This window comes from Nannospalax galili, unplaced genomic scaffold, assembly GCF_000622305.1.
Source record: "Nannospalax galili isolate Female #2095 unplaced genomic scaffold, S.galili_v1.0 scaffold402, whole genome shotgun sequence".
In the NCBI taxonomy this organism is placed as follows: domain Eukaryota; kingdom Metazoa; phylum Chordata; class Mammalia; order Rodentia; family Spalacidae; genus Nannospalax; species Nannospalax galili.
In genome coordinates, this window is record NW_008348875.1 from 3,467,134 (window position 1) to 3,485,017 (window position 17,884).

The 17,884-nt window shown below is 40.9% G+C and overlaps 1 pseudogene; it reads left to right on the forward strand.

Moving 5' to 3' along the window:
- LOC103744393 overlaps nucleotides 1-11,677 on the forward strand; it is a 67,068-nt pseudogene extending 55,391 nt beyond the window's left edge.
- The last annotated feature ends 6,207 nt before the right edge of the window (nucleotides 11,678-17,884 follow it).

Below are 17,884 nucleotides of genomic sequence, written 5' to 3' on the forward strand. Positions count from 1 at the left end.
GAGTAGGTCTGCTTCTGCTGGCAAAGAAGTCTCAACAGAATGTAGGGACTCAGTGTCTTCAGGCTTGTTGAGATTTTTCTGCATGCCCCTGTTAAAACTTTTAGGTTCCATTCCTGCTTGATGTTAATTTTCTCACATTAACAGAAGAAATTTGGAGGGTTTTTTTTTTCAGTATTATTGTAGTCATTCCTGGATGATACTCAAAGTCTCATTTGGGAACCTTGGTCCTATGATCATAATAGGAGATAAGAGTTTTTACTAAAGAATTAATGCCTATGACCTTACTAATAATATATTGAAATGCTAATCCAGTGTGGTAGTATTAGGAAGGGTTGCCTTCTAGAGGTAAGTCACAAAGAGCTGTCATGAACGGGATTAGTGCCCTTATTTAAAGAAGATCCAGAAGGTCTCTTGGCTCTCTCAGTGCCTGAGAACAGAGTTGACCATCTGTGAATCAGCAAGAGCCCTTACCAGACATAAAACCTGCTGATACCTTGGTTTATAAGCTGCTAAAACAGTGAGAAATAAATTTCTGTTCTATATAAAACATTTTAATGATATTTTTTGTAACAGCTGATTTTAGGTCATTCAAACAGAGCTTGAGCTGTGAATTTAAGTCCTGAGTTCATCCTTTCTTTCTCCAGCATAGTTAGGAAAAACCAGTCTACCTCATTCCATGTCTTCGATTGATTAGAATGTTATAAAGCATCAAATATGTGATGTCACAGAACCTTGACTCTTATATGCATTTGACTGGTGTAAAAGTTACTTTTCTGTTGCTGTTATAAAAATACCATGATCCAAAGCAACTTCTAGACGGAAACATTTATTTTCACCTACTCTTCTCGGGGCTTCCGGGAGGTATCTATAATGGCAAAGAAGACAGGACAGCAGGTGACCAGCTGATCACATTTCATCCACACACAGGAAGCCAGGAGAGTGAACCAGAAGTGAGGAGAGGCTATAAACTCTCAAAGCTTGCCCCCACTGATATATTTCCTTTAGCAAAGTGCCATGTCCTAAAAGTTTCATAGCCTCAACAAACGGTACCACCAACTGGGGACCAAGTATTTAAATACATGCATCTGTGAGGGACATATCTCATTTGAACCACAGCATTAGGAATATCCAATGACAGCATTTTATTTCTCTCCATTGATACATCACATGATCTCTCAAATCAAACTAGAGAACCAATTCCTTTAGTCTTTCTCTAGAACCGCTCTTGCTACCACATTCTATGTCAGTCAAGATTTTGTCACAGAAATAAAATATAGTTATATGTAACATATATGAGTAACGTATGCTGCAAATATTTAAATATATGCTTACATGATCATCATAGGAATTAGCAAGCCTAAAATCCATAGCAGGCCAGCAGACCAAAACTCTCAATCAGCAACTGATGCTGCTTCCCAGAGGTATAGTTTCTTCTTCCCCAGTGAAAATTCAGTACTGCTCTTAAGTTCTCCTAACTATGAGGTCCATCCAGTTCGTCAAAGATAATCTCTTTTTTTTTTTAATAAAGTAAGCACATGTACAAGATACATTCACAACAGTACCTTTATTAGTGTTAAATTGAATAACTGGGTACCAGAACCTAACCAGGTTGACACATAAAATAAGCATTGAACTATTGTCTGCCTGGAAAAATAGAGACATTAGAACATGTGGCATTTCAAGAAAATGAAGTCTGTATATAGTGCATCATCCCAAATACTACTCTGGCACTGAGCTCAGTACAGGTAATTCTGGCAATAAATTGAAACCAAGTAACTGAGATGAAGCCAATGTTGATCTGTCAAAGGCAACACTGGAGCAATAATAACTGCATCTCAAGACAGTTCGGCACTTGGATGTTGGTGCTGACCATAGCGCAGAGGATTAAGGGGTTTAGTTTGATAGCCTCAAAGTACTGGAGTTTCAAAGCTGCTTCTTAAAGTGTTCACATGATGCTGCTAGACAGAGTTGTATTAATTATACCAGATGCTTGCAAAGCATCCAAAGAAATAAAGCTTAGAACTATGTTGAAATGTGCTTTGTTTAATCAAAGAAGAAAGAGGAGAGAGAAGCCTTTTTATTAATTAACTAATTTATCTATTTTATGTTTACCTACATGTATGTAAGCACATTTGTGTCATGTAATGCCTGTGGAGGCCAAAAGAAGGTATCAGATCCTGCAGAACTGGAATTACAGATGGTTGTTAGGTATCATGTGGGTGCTGGGAACCAAAACTGTGTCCTCTGTAGCCAGTGCTCTTAACGGCCCTGAGAGGGGCCCTTAACTTAACTTTAGTAATATCCATTGTGAGCTAGGCATATAACCAGTGGAGTAGCACTTGCCTAGCATGCATGCATGAGGCTTGGGTTTAACTCTCTCTTACTGGGAAGAGAGATGAATATGTGTAATTTTATGCTTAAAACAACCCAGGAGCAAATACTAATTGAGGCTAATAACTGGGAGTTCTGACTATTTTTCCATTGCTCCAGCTCTGAATATTTTTTCCAATAGACCAATTTCTTCCCAATCAAACTGTAACTCTAAAAAAATGCAGAGAATTAAGTGTCCAAGGAAAGGGGGGAAAATCAGTCTCAAAGAGAGCTGGAATTGGCTTCACTCCTGTTTGACTCTGGTCACTTTATCAGAGATCAGGTCAGACACTTTGGGGACATTTGGTCATCTACGGTCTAACACTAGAGCAATTTCTCAAGGCTTCATGCCATACCCTTCCCAATGTAGCCAGTCTCTGACTATCACAGCCCTAACATTTTTGGAGACATGAGAACAAATGGAGGCATTATGCTACTGTGTAGATTTTAAGTATTATAAACTAAATGAGAAAACTATTATAAAAGGTGTATATTATCCTTCTACGCTGACAAGTATGCCTTCATAATGGTCTGTACAGAAAATGCAGATTTGCTAGTTTCCGATTCTCTGAAGTTGTGTGCTCAGTTGTGGCAGGGATAAGTTGGCAATTCCTCATCCCAGACCCCACCCCATGCCATTTTCTATGCTCAAGCTGTACTTTGAGCAGGCCCCAGCACACATGTGTGGGTAGCTTGTGCAGCCTACAGACCTGCCCACACCACCACTACAGCCTCTTTGTATTTCTTGTGCTTCTTATTTTTCCATTGTGACAAAGTACCTGACAGAAGCGACTTCAGGAGGAAGGTTTCAGGGGTTTGGGGCTCAGCTTCAGAAGTCTCAGTCCGTGAGAGTATGAAATGGGAGGAACTCAGTTTCAGGCAGAAGGAGCATCTGGCAGTGGCTTGTTTACATGGTACAGAACAGGAAGCTGAGACTGCAGCCCCTAATCAAAGGCCAGTACAAGCTTCAAGTGCCCTCACCCAAAAGCCTGTTTTTGCCAGCCAGGCCCCATCTCTTAAAGGCTCCACCACCTTCAAAATAGTATCACAAGATAATGAGAAAAATATCAAAACAGAGACTTTCTGAGCTAAGATGTAATCTTCTACTCCTGTCCCCAGCAGGATTATGGCCCTCTTACATTGCAAAATGTAAGTCTGACTTCAAGAATCCCTATAGTCTAACATATCCCAAATTATTCAAAAGTTAAAGTCTCTTCTAATACTCAAAGCAATCTCATAGCTATGAATCCCTGTAAAATTGAAAAGTTACATACTTCCATTATACAGTTGCACAGAATAAATGTTTGTTTCTATTCCAAAAGGAGTCACGGGAGGATTGCAAGGAAATACTGGACTGAATTGACACTGAAACCTAGGGGGGTAAACATTAAATCCAGTAGTTCCATCTAGAACATGGTGGTATAGTGAGAGCACTGACAGGCTTGGGTATCCGTGACCCTATGGTCCTTCCATCTGAAGCACAGTGAGCTCACTCTTGGGCTGGAAGTACTCAGTGGCGTCAGCTTTGCTAGGCAGATTTCTCATTCCTGGCATCTCAATCATTCTGGGGTCTCCACTGAAACATGTTTCACCTTCCCAGTTTCATTCACAACCTGCTCAGGGACCCTGATCCTGCTGTACCTTGCCTGGTTTCATAGACTTTACATCTGTTCAACCCCTCCCCACTACCCCCTATAACCTCATTTCTTGTATTCTATTATCTTACAAAACCCACACTACATAGATGATGCCAAGTTCTGCTGCCAGGTCAGGCAGGGTTTCCTTGGACCACACAAGGCTGCAGTTGATGCTTGAAAGTCTGAACCAGGGAAAGTACTTCCCTGGAAGGCCCTTTTCCAGCAGGGTGCCCTGGAGAATTTCTCTGTTCAGATACACTAAAGGAAAGTCTTTCAAATACATTTGCATTTTTACACCTTGAAGCTTTCAGTGACTGGGCTCTCCCTTATCAGGAGAAGGCACCTGCCTTCTTCTTTAACAATTACTGCCTCTTATCCACATTTCTGTGTCTGCAACTTCAAATGTGTTTCTGTCCTTTCCTCACCAAACTATGTGTTATTTAAACTTTCTGCTTTGCTTTTTTCCTCTTAATTCTCAGTATAAACCTAGCTAAAAACAATCCATAATAACCATAAGACAGCTTGAACACCATGCTATCTTCAAATTTCCTCTCCCAAATAATTAGGTTCATTATTTTTGAATTTTCAGAATATTGGAAAAAAATATAGCTAGATTCTTTTCCAAAATGTGAAACAAATGTTCTCTAGTCCAATTCCTCCCAACAGAGTGTCTGTTGTCATCTGAAATATATTTTTAAATATTTTTATTCTTTGAGGATTTCATATTGACCTCCAGCTCCTACTTTAACTCCTCTCAGATTGGCCCCCACCTTTGTAACTACGCAACTTTGTGTTCTCTCTCTTTTTTAATATACATTAAGGTTTTTTTATCATCACTATTGGATAGGAAGGAGGAAAAGGAAGCCAGCCCACAAACCATAAAAGCGGATCCTTGGAACATTAGTAATCAAAACAAAACAGTCAGTGAAAAATGAGTAAAATATATCCACTTTGTCTATTTTAAAAAAATACATGAATTCCTTAAAATCATTTCTTAGAACTCTTGAAAACTCTTTCATAAGATAAAACCACCTCATTCATCAAAGATGTTATTTTAATTATAATAAAGTATTTTTAAAGAGCCTAAAACTTTTGTGGACCTTTTTCAACAGAGTGCCATGCTCTGAGAAACAGAACTCTCTCAGAAACTTGGCAAACTCAAGAAGTGAACAGAATAGAACTTAGGAGACATTATGCAAGTAAAGAGACCGGAAAGGAAAAGACATGGGACGAATTTCAGAGTGGTTTCTGACAATTCCTTTTAGAATAAACTTCTCTTCCAATTTCAAAATTCTGTATGCTGACTTCCCAGTTTGAGTGACGTGGTAAATACAATTTTCATTATCTGTGCACCTGTAATGAGAGGAGGGGCTTGCTGTGTTTACCTATATATGACACTTGCTTCAGAATCTTGTTTCATGTGATTTTTGTTTGCTTGTTTGTTTCAGGTCTATTTTGTTTTTAATTAAGTTTCAGGGGAGGGGCTCACATAGTCCCACCCTTAGCTGAGAAACTATGGCAACCATAGCTACGCCAGAGCAAGAGTCAGTCTTCTTAGGATGAGGCTTTTGATTGGTCTTTGTTCCAGTGGATGGCCCTACAACTCATGCGCACACTGGCAGCACCAAGTGGACTCGGTGCGTTTAAAAAAAGCACAGGAAGTGGAGAGGGAAAGGTGGTGGGAATAGGAAGAAAATTTCACATATGAAATTTTCAAGCAATACATTTTTAATAAATTAAAAATACATTTCAGAACCCTCATCCATTCCCCCTGTCTGCCCTTCTGGTAAATCTAGTCAGCCAGAGGTCCCTGTTCCAGGAGGGTCAGCTGTTCCTCATCTACGGCAATCCATTGTCAGTATTCCTTTGGATAGAATTGGGGTCTGCTGTTCATTATTCCAGTAGTATGTTGGGTTACTGTCTGGAAGAGCCTTTATCTATCCTAGCCAACAACTCGACTGAAGGTATCGCCTGTCTGGCTTTGTTGTTTGTTGAGTAACTTTTAGTTATGTATATGTATGCTCTTATGATATTATGTTGGCCCCTTTAATCTTTGGTTATACTTCCCTTTTGGGTGTTTAAGGACATACAATTGGACCAGATAAACTGATTTGTTTTTACTCTTGAGGTCGTTAGAGGATTTGTTCCTCAGGGGTCCCATGGGGTTGGGAGGAGCCCCTGGCTCCTTTCTTTTACCAGCTCCATCCATGTGAGGATAAGTCAAAGGTCCTGCTCGACTATTGTTGGCTTCTCTTGGAAGCATGGAGGAAATGATTCCTCCGTGTTGACCCTCCTCTTTATAGACTGGACACTGGCTCAAGTCCATCTGGTGGGGCCTCCTCGGCTTCCTTGATCAAGAGGCCAGATGACCCACCACCATTACAGGACATTTTGTGGGATGCTCATAGTCCCTGGAAACTAATCGACCCAGGAGGGCAAGGAGCAAAAAGTGTCCTTTGAATCCCTCTGACCCAATTAGTATAGATCTCAAGGTATGTCTGTTAAACATCCAAGAAGGTTAGTTCCACCATTCTGGCATTTTTAATTACTGTGTGTCTTGCAGATAAATCTTGGGTAATGACCAGTTGGTCTCAAATAAACCTTATCTAGAGATATTTTTCTTGATCTATTATGTATAATTTGTCAGTAGATTGTAGGAATAATATGGTTCCCTCTGGTTTTCGTGACTAGCTAGGCATTGTTTCTCTCTTGTATCGTCTCCCCCCTCTATCATGGTTTTCCCACTTAAGGTGCCTGCACTTCCCCCCCTTTCTTCCTTACTAATACCCTTGCTCCCATGATCCTACCTCTGTTGAACTGCTTCTTTCTCCTTATCCCCTAGGTTCCTCATATACCCTTCCCTCCCCCCTCCCCTAATCTAACCCAATTTTTATCCATATCTCCCTTCTTAAGGTCTGTTGCCTACTATTCTCCTTCAGGTTATTTCTTTTCCTTTACCTCACTGTTTCCTTACCCTTGTCCTGGTTCCTGCAGTTATGTCTGTTTGCATACTTATTTATCAGAGTCTGATCCTAGGATCCACATACGAGGGAGAACATATGTCGATTTTTTTTCTGAGATTTTGTTACTTCACTTAGTATAACAGATTCTAGTTCCATCCATTTACCTGCAAATTTCATGATTTCATCTTTCTTTACTGCTGAGTAAAACTCCATCGTATATATGAACCACATTTTCTTTATCCACTCATCAATTGAGGGACACCTAGGTTGCTTCCATCTCTTAGCTATTGTGAAAAGAGCAGCAACAAACATGGATGTACAAGTGTCTCTGCAACAGGACGAGTTCTTTGGGTATATGCCAAGGAGTGGTATAACTGGGTCAAATGGTAGGTTCATTTGTAGTTTTCTAAGAGTTCTCCACACTGCCTTCCATAGGGGCTGAACCAGTTTGCAACCCCACCAGCAGTGGATGAGTGTTCCCCTTTCCCCACATCCCCTCCAACATTTGGCATCATTTGTTCTCTTGATCTTAGCCAGTCTGACTCGGGTAAGGTGAAATCTTAAAGTGGTTTTAATTTGCATTTCCCTGATTATTAGTGATGTTGAACATCTTTTAAGATGTTTCATAGCCATCTTTACTTCTTCTTTTGAAAACGTTCTGTTCAGCTCCTTAGCCCATCTTTCAATTGGGTTGCTTCTTGTTTTGGGTCTCTGTTTTGGACAGTGACAGGGATGGCAGAGTATGGAGCCTCTAGTGGGAGAGGAAGGCTGTCTATCTGACGAGTTTGTATTCATGCTCAGATGCCGAGGAGCTCAGAAGGTGGGCGACTGTGACCAGTGACAGTCATGTATATAGAGATTAGAAATGCATGTGAAAACGTCTCAATGTCAATTGCTTTGGAATGAAGTCTTCTGTATGAAAAAAAAAATTTTAAAAATAATGATTAAAAAACAAAAAAAAAGACAAAAAAAAACACATTTCAGAGAAGGGGAATTGACTGGATTTTACCCATATTTTCACTGACCTTATTTTTGTGTTCTTCATGTTCCAAGAGTCATTCTCTTAGTATTTCATTTCCATTTCCATTTAGATCAGCATTTAGCTGAGCTTTTAAAGTAGGTCACTGATGACAAATTCTTCATGTTCTTTCATCTGAGAACACTTAAACTCCCTATTAACTTTGTGTGTATGAATAGGCTCATGGGTGTGCACAGGTTTGTGTGAATGCATGTGCATATATGTGTGTGCATATGTGTGCACATGTTCACATGCATATGCATATGTAAGTGCATAATGAATAAAATATCTTTAAAAAGAGCTGCAATGATCAAACTGGACTGGGTAAAACTCGTCTACCAGCACTTACCTCCCCTTAGGGAACACTGGGCTCCTTTAAAGGCTGAAACCACCTGCTTTTCCCCAGATACTGTTCACACAGCCTGAAAAAAAATACTTAGTTATTAAAATATATTTGCATTTATTCATTTATTTTATGTGTGTGTGTGTGTGTGTGTGTGTGTGTGTGTGTGTGGTCCAGAGGACACCTTGTAGGAGTCTCTTCTCTCCTTTTGCTATGTGGGTTCTGGGGATCAAACTGAGGTCTTCAGGATTGGTAGCAAGTGCCTTTACCTCCTAAGTCATCTCTCCAGTTCTCAGGAATTTTTAAAAATAAATCTTCCTATCCTATTGGCCTAAATTCCTATCCAAACGTAAGCAGGCAGACGATGTAAATGTTGTAACCCATGTCTCCCTGTCATGTGATGCAGGACCTGTCATATACAGGATGTATTACATCCTCTACAAAGCTTGAACGATTAACTAGTATCAATTAACTCAGCTGAGTTAGACGCTGAAACACAGTATTTTCAGATACTATTGGACTCCTCTGGAATATGTGAATCCAGCCACAGTATTTTCTTGTCTACACACCTATCAGTCAAATGCTAAGCTGGCAGGCTGTGTGCATTATTGCTCTGTCCTCCGACTGTTATAACTAGCATCTCCTAATAGACCATACCTTTCAGCAAGCAGCCACATGCTGAGATCACTCCAGATAAGCTGGAGTTATAATAACAAGGCTAATCGTGCAAAGATTAAGTCACAGAAACTCACAAGGGGAGGATGTCAGGTTGTGAGAGGCCGAAATCTACTGTGATACCAAAGGGAAGCAAAAGCAAAGAAAGATACTGGGTGTGGATCCAGAGTCCAGAAGACACTCTGTTTCCCTCCCTGGAGGTAGGAGAGTTCTCGGGGATAAACCCTGTGGGTAGAGCAAAACAACACAGCTTTTCCACTCAGAATCTTTTATTTTCAGAACAACAAAGATAAAGTATCTTTTAAAAATCATCTTAAATCCTTTGATAAGCAATCTCACTCAGCTCATGGTCCAGCACCCCCACCCCTAAAATTCCCCCTTCCCCTCCATGTTGTCTCAGGGACAGGGTAATGTTACTAGTGGACAATACGCATTACCTGCCCATGCTGCCATCAAGATGTTTTCTCATTCCTCAGGCCATAATACATAGTGCAGCCTCAGCCTTTCCTGGCTCCTGAATGCCAGTCTTCTCTGGGTCCTGCTTTCTCATATCCTGTCTTCCTCCTGGACACATCCTTGCTCCATCATCCTGCTGGGGTCAGGGAAGCTCTGCTTGGCTGGGCTCCCCTGCCTCTGATATCATTGCTCTCTGGGTGGTGATTCTATGGGTTCTGTTCTCTGCTGGGCTATGGTGGGTTCGGTAAGTGAGGCTATGTAAGGACCACTTTCTGGGTACCAATGAGGCCCTCTCTTTTCCAAGGCCACTAAGAAGATCAGGACATTGAACCACAGGCTTATTTTCTACTCTCAGACCCTCTGGACCCAACTGGGGTTTCTATCAATTTCTTCCTCTCCCCACTGCAAGGCTCAGCCCCTTCTGCCTTTAGATTTCCCCCCTAAGTTGAGCTGTCTAGTACAAATGATACTGGTAATTTGTGTGTGTGTGTGTGTGTGTGTGTGTGTGTGTGTGTGTGTGTGTTCATATATGAGTTCAGGTGCATGTTTATGTGCATGTACAAGTACTTGTGTGTGGGCATACATATGAAGACCAGAGGCCAATGTCAAGAGAGAGAGAGAGAGAGAGAGAGAGAGGGAGAGAGGGTGTCTCACTGGACTTGGAGCTCACTAATTCAGTTAGATAAGCTACTTATCTATTGTCAGAAGTCTACCTGTCTCTGCCTCCCTAGACTGCAAACACAGGCCACCACACCCAGCCTTTTTGCATGGATTCTGGGGATTGGTCCTCATGCTTGTGGAGCAAGCACTCTACTAACTGAAGAATCTCCCCAAATCCCATGATATCTTTGCTTATTAGTTGCTTTAAGCCTTCAGTCTTCAAGACTCAGGAGGCAAAAATGTAACTGCTTTATATAACATTTTCTATTATGCCATTCTACTACAAGAACACTCAGGGAGAGTCTGAACCTTGATATCAGGATGGAAACTCTCCCCGAAGCACTGAGTCACCCTGTTGAAGGTTCACATGGCTGTCAGAAACCTCCCCTGATCTAAGCCTCATTTTTTGACCCACAAAACAGGGCATATGATAAAGAGTTTAGTTGACAGACACAAGAAAGGGTGTTGACAGAGGATGTGAATAAGGAGCTACCTACCATTCAGGAATCCTGAGAGGCTAGACTGTAAGCTATAGATAAGGCTCTGAGTAACATGGTACAGGCTGGAAAGGCCTTCAGATTCCTCCATAGGCTGGGGTGTCCCGTGGAGAGCCGATCAGACGGAGGTAGCCTCCAAGTGCACAGAGACTTACTCCAGAGTTTGAACTAGAAAAGTAGAAACAGGAAGATGGACCTTGATCCTGGAAGTGGTAAAGATGGACTTCAGAGTCACACAGAGATGCTGGTCCATGAATGGGCTCTTCCTTTGTTCTCCTCTGGCTTGATATAAACAGTGTAGGCAGAAGAAACTGCAAATCTGAATTCAGAATTGGAGGTCAGACAACTATGGATCAAATTCCAGGTCTGCCCCTGATATAAGGAAGTTGCTTAACCTCTTGTGCATGTGTTCCTGATTTCTAAAATGTACTAAACTCTACCTCCAATTTCAAGTTTTCAAAATTGTCATATTTTCTACACTTTACCAAAGCTTATATTGCCAAGTCTTTCTGTGATCTCAGTGCTATCAGCCTGGATGGGGAGAAGGTAAATTTCAACAGAAATCCTGCAGAGCAGTGCTGATTGAAAATGTGGCCTCACTCGGAAGAACAACCACCCAGGACTTCAACCAGATCAGTGAGCTTCAATGTCACTTTCCCAGGCGCCTGGTGGTTGTCCACAGCCCTTGCAACCAATTTGGACCCCAAGAGAACTGTCAGAATGCGATGATCCTGAACAGCCTCAGGTATGTTCACCCTGGAGGTAGAAACCAGCCCACCTTCACTCTTACCCAAAAGTGTGAGGATGACAGGAAGAATGAACATCCTGTCTTTACCTACCTCAAGGACAAGCTCCCCCACCCTTATGACGACCCTTTCTCCCTCATGACCAATCCCAAGCTCATTACACGGAGTGTGGTGCATTGCTCAGATGTGGCCTGGAACATTGAGAAGTTCCCCCGTAGGGCCAGAAGGGAAGCCCTTCTGATGCTCCAGCTGTACCTTCATACCATCAACAATGAGCCTAACATCAAGTTGCCTCCTCAAAGCTCCATCTAGATGTGAACTGCTCAGCTTATGGATCTCCCCTCCTAGTTCCTAAGTACTCTTCCTCAGGATTTACTGTGCCCTCAGGAAGTGCTACTGGACCCAAGCTTTCCTTTAATATCACGCCCTTAATACAAGAACCAAACCTTTCCTGCTTGCCTGCTTTCTTTTCCTCTCTCATCCCTCTCAGTGATTCCACTTGGGGCTCTAAGACCGGGATAGGCTCTGGGCCTTCACAGAATGACAGCACCTTTGTAAACCCTTATGGGCAATATCTGAGAAGTGTGAAGAGTCTGGAGCCAGACTGCTGTCAGATTCCAATAGAAGACATGTGTGAAAAACAGTCACATATAACATCCTACACACATAGTATCAATTACCTACTTGCATACACACCCCACACGCATAGAATCAGTCACATATTTGCATACCCACATACTCTACACACAAAGCATCAGTCACCTATTTTCATACAATAAATACACAGACTCATCACCTGTTTGCATGCACACACACATATACACACACAGAGAGACACAGACACACTATAGATAGAATCACTACTGTCTTCACTGGCTTAAGAGCTCAGAAAATGCTAAGTCAAATGAAAACAATTTCCTTTGTCTTTGCTATGGATCCACCAGGTAGGCTCAGAAAATGCTAAGTCAAATGAAAACAATTTCCTTTGTCTTTGCTATGGATCCATCAGGTAGGGTCTCCAGGCAAAGTTACTCCTTTGAATTCTTTTCTCTCCACTGACATCATCCCAACCTATTAAAAAAAAATAAACTATTCATTTTAGTCCCTGACAATCAGGAGCCCACCTAGTAATGAAGCACTAAAGCTGTAGGTTTTATTTAGTGAGCTTCCCTAATTACCTGGGTGGCTGCAAACTTCAGCCGTGCCTGTGATCAATCTCGGGCCTGCAGTAATCATCATAAAACTTAATGGCCCGAGATCTAAATGCACAATGATGCCCCATGAGAGGGGACACAGCACGTGACCATTATCTTAGAAATTAGGGAAGTCTCGTATTTACTCCTCTTCCACTTTCGTTTCCTTCAAACACCAAGAAGCAACACTGAGCAGTGAGCCGGGTTCTAGGCTGGAAAGGAAGATGCAGAAAACCTGACACTGAGTTTAGTCCTGTAACCCTGAGAACTCACTTTCTCCCTCTTAAATGGGTAATGGATAAATTGGACTGAGTTGGTCATTCCCACATGGAATGATAACTAATTATTAGAATCGATTAACATCTGTTTAAGAGATCCACTATATCTGAATTTCCAGGGCTTTTACCTAGGAACCTGTGTTTCTCAAAGTTTTCTAGAAGATTCTCAAGTTGTCAGGTCTAAGAACCACTAGCCTCCTCCACAAATAAAACCCAGGCCACTTCATCTTCAGTGATCACCTTTCTTTGAATTTACAGTTTAGTAACTGCCATTATTAAGGAGCCTGTTACAACAGAATCGGGCAGTCTTTCCATGTTCTTTATCACTACAGCACATTGCAATGACCCAAATGGTCGATTATATGGAAAACAATATGTAAAATTTCTAATATGCATAATGTACATATTACACATATTTGCAATTGTCCTCCTTTATGAAGAGCAAAGTTGCCTTTGGTATGATCTCTCATACCCACACACACATTGATGGAGTTATTTCCCCCTAAAGTCTTCTCACCCAAAACTGAACATGTTCAATTCTGTTGTCTCTTCCTAAGGGTTTTGTTTCTCAAACATTTCATCATTTTTATTGCTCTCTACTGAGCATCCCTGGGTGTTTCACTAGGGGGGAATTTGTTTCAAATTGCATCATTCACAGAGGAAAATTCCAGGGGAAAATGTCAGACTAATACCGAACACTCACATGACTCTTCACATCCTCCAGGGGTTTTGCTCTTGTTAACAGATGGCCACGGATGCTCTTTTACAGTTTTGCCCTCAAGGAACAAGATGAGAAAATTCAATAAGTAGTAAAACACTGTAAGTGGGAATCACTGCATGTGTTTGTATTAGGCCAGATATGTAATAGACAAATGTCAGATGAGGGAAAATTTAAGAACATTCTAGACGGAATCTGTTGTAGTCTTTTTACCACATCTGCACTAAAGATTGGCTCTCAAGTGTAAAATCAAAATGAAAAATAGGAAAAAAAATCATTTTCTCAGAGCAAAAAGCATGTTTAATAATCAGAACTGAGGTGGTTTCACAATGAAGTTAATGGAAATATCTCAGGACTAAAGGTAAGAGATTTTAAAACGGCATTTCATCTCCTAGAATGGCTTCATATGAGCTATCACCTTAGGCAAATTACTTAACCTTTCTGTCAGTTGCTTCATGTCTAAAATAAGAGGCAATAGGTTTAGATTGTTGTTTGAAGGACTGAACAGCACATGGACAGAGCATAACATCTGGGACACAGTAGGTACCTCCATGAATGGTTACTGTTATTACTGTTGTCATAAGTAGTTTCTAATATGTGGAGAAGAGCATGGTGCACTGGGGTGCACATAGTACATATGCATGCTCTAAACTATGCAATCACCACATGCTTCAGCCAGTCTCTTTACAGGTGAAAAAGTTAATATGCAAAGAAGTACATAAAAAGTAAGCGTTGGTGAGACAGGAGGATCTTTGTGAGTTTAAGGCCAGCCTGGTCTACATAGTAAGTTCCAGGACAGCTGGGGCTACAGGGAGAACCAGTCACAAAAAGATTGGAAAAAAAAAAAAGCATTGGAGAAAAACAGCCACGCTGCCCAGTGTTCTCTTTTTTGCCAGGTCATAGGAAAGTGTATCCTCCTTTAGAAGCAGACTATCCCTTATTTGAAGAACTCAGTCTGTGTTGGGCCTTTTTAGAGCCCTGTCCAAGGTGAAGTCACTGAAGGATCTCATTTTAAGATGACATCATCTTTATCTAACTTCTACACAGATAATCCTACAACGTAATTTTCTGGGGCTCTAGAATACACTCTATGCATCTCCTACCTGCTAAAACATTCAGCTCTTTCCTTCGTCAAATTGCTCCCTAACTATACTCATTTTTCTACTAGTTTGGTCAATGTGCTATGTCTATGTGTTGCTCAAACCTCACTTCCTTATTAGGACCTACTCTGATCATAGGTCTGAAAAAGTCATAAGGAATTTCCACTGTCTTGTTCTGCCTTATCATCTAAGTGCTTACTGGCATTAAAGAGAAAGTCATAGCAAATGTAAATCTCAGGGGAAAAGACTTCCTAACCTCTTAATGATTAGGGTATTTCTATTCAAAGTGTCTTCTTGTTTGTAATTAAAATTCATCGTTTGGTTTTCTTATATTACAAAAGCGATACGTGTTCACTGTAGAAAAATATTAAATTCAGATAAGTAAAACAAAGGTAGAAAAGCACCAACAATCTTATACACAAATATTTATCCATAGTTAATACAGGATGATTCATTCTACATCTATCATCTGTCAACCCACCTGCCTGTCCATCACCTATCTGATTACTATACCTATCACAACAAAGGAAAACATCCTAAAGAGCTATCAAATGAGAGGTCACCCACTCATTGGCTGGAGAACAATAACAACACAGATCTACCTTCTCCCCGCCAACAGGACAGATGAATTTGGAGATATGAGGTATTAGACACCGGGGCACCGTAATTGCTGTGGAATGCCTCACCATGGTCAACGTCTCTTACAGTACAACAGCCTTGCAGGTAGCAATTGCTAGGAGGAATGAAAATAACCATGAAAGAAGAGCAAGCAGCCTTGGTGATTCCCCTGTGGGTTAGGATGGTGAAAACAGCAATACAAGTAGCAAAGGCATTTGTCCCACAGTTCTAGAAAGTGACCAGCAGGCAGACCCACCACAAAACAGGAAGCAATTGTCAGAAGCCAGGAAAGAGCAGAGGCACTATGAACATGTTGGACAGAAGCAATGTCAGCCTCTCTGTATTTAAAAACACAAATCTATAAGTCATATTTTGAGGATACAAAGAAAGTAATATCCTTTCATTACTCAACTAAAGCCTAACTATCAAATATGACCAAAGTGGCCAGCAACAATGTCTCACATACATTTAAAGTTACACTACAACTGACTTCTGAAAATCATAAGCGCATCTCCAATCATGCCTTGATAGATTGTTTCCAAAGAAGGTTATCATCAATAAGCCCTTCCTTCCCTCATTCACATGTTGTTCCATTCATTCAAAGGCAGGATCTTTTCCTTCTCTCCTTGAACATGGTTGGCCTTGCAACTTGCCTCATTCAATAGGATGCATTGGAAAAAAAGTGTCAAGTTGGGTGTCTTTAGCCCTTAGACAAAGACCACCAGGGGTACACCTGTAGTTACAGAAATCATTTGCATTTATTGATTAGCTCATGGAGGCACACTGTCCCACAGGGAGCCATGGAGGAGTCTCAATAGGAGGGTGTTAGAAATGACTTATAGAGTTGGGTTTGTGGTAGGTAATGGAGGGTTTAAAGAAGTGGGACTTTGCCCTATAATACATACCATCAGGAAGGGGGAATAATTTTATGATTTCATATCTTAATAATTCTTCTTCAAGAGAGTAGAAAGAATGGAATTATACTTTTACTGGAATTAGTAAAGGGACAGCAGTCACTTATCCTATCCTATCCACAATGCCAGTTTTATTTGCCTTTGGATACAATTACAGAATAGATGGTTTTGCCACAGAATTTTATCTGAAGTCAGTCCATGAAGAAAATATTTACGTTTAATATAAAAAAATTCATTGTCTAATAGTTCTTGACACAAAAGCATAACTCTCACCTCAAAGGGGATAAGAGACAGTTTATTCTGGAGCCAAATATGAGTCTGGGAACACAGATTCAAGTTATGCCAAACTCCATGTTCCAACGTGGTAACAGTTTCATGAAGTTTGTATACTAACAGAACCAAGAAAAGTCATAAATCAAGGCACTTTTTAAATACATTAAGTAGATGGTTAGAGCAAAAGAGAAATCTCAGCTACAGGCCTCAGATGCTATCTGATGGTACTCAGTATTTTGGTTGGTACAGCTGGTAGTTTGCTAAGTTAATAAATTCCAAAAGGTCTTTAATCTGTTAGTCACAGGATGTTAAGTCAAAAACAAAGGTGGGCAAAGACTTGCTATTTAGGGGGCTAAAGATGACCCAAAATAAATGCTAATTAAACTCTGGACTTGCAACATTCCAAACTCTCCACAATCACTGAAGTTCTAATCAGTTGATTAGTCTTTGTACAATGTTCAGTTTTAAGATGCAGTTTTTCTGGGAACTTTCGTTCACATAGTGGATACTAGGATAGCTCCTGTTAACACTAAAAGTACAGTTGGCAGTGCTAGCCAAGACATCGATATCAAGGGTTATTTCTTTTCTTCATAGAAACCAAACTTTAAAAGACCTGGCAATTTCTGATGATTGCTTCCTGTTTTGTAACTGTAGATAACCATTTATGTATAGAATTTGGTTAGAGTAATCCAGTCGTGATATAAGAAATCCAGCTATCTTGAGACCATAGTGCTAGGAAAAAGTTCAAGCTCACCACATGGAGAAACCATGGCAACAAAAACCATCATGACCCTCTGAAAGCAAGAACTGGAACCACAGTCATAGGGCTTTTCCAGCACTTCCTGACCAGTCTCTCTGAACGATCTCAGCTGACACCACCAACATGATGGAGTAAGGCAAGGTGTCCCTGCTATGATCCTGAGAAGTCAAGTGGCTGGCTGTTGTTTTAAGAAACCATGTTTTGTTATGCACAACAATGAATAACTGAAACAAACAGCAAGCAGGTTTCTATCATGCTAGTATATCAGCCAGTACTCCCCAGAGAAATAGAACCAACATAAGAAACTGGCTTATACAACTATAAAGCTGAGAAGTCCCATGGCCTGCCATCTGGGAACTGGAGATCCAGGGGAGCCATTGGTGTGATCATGAAGCCCTGAGAATCAAGGGGATCGAGAGAGTAAATTCCAGGCTGAGGGAAAGAAGTAACATGGCCTAGTTCAAACCATCAAGCAGAAGGAAGGGGAAAAAAAAAAAAAAGACTTGGACACTTTTATTGAATTAAGATCCTCAAAAGTTTAGTGATGCTCACCCACATTGGGGAGGCCATCTACTTCACTCTGTCCCCCCATTCAAATTTGATCACTTCAGGAAACACCCCATAAGCAAGCCCAGAAATAGTATGTCTAAGTAGTCCATGACTTA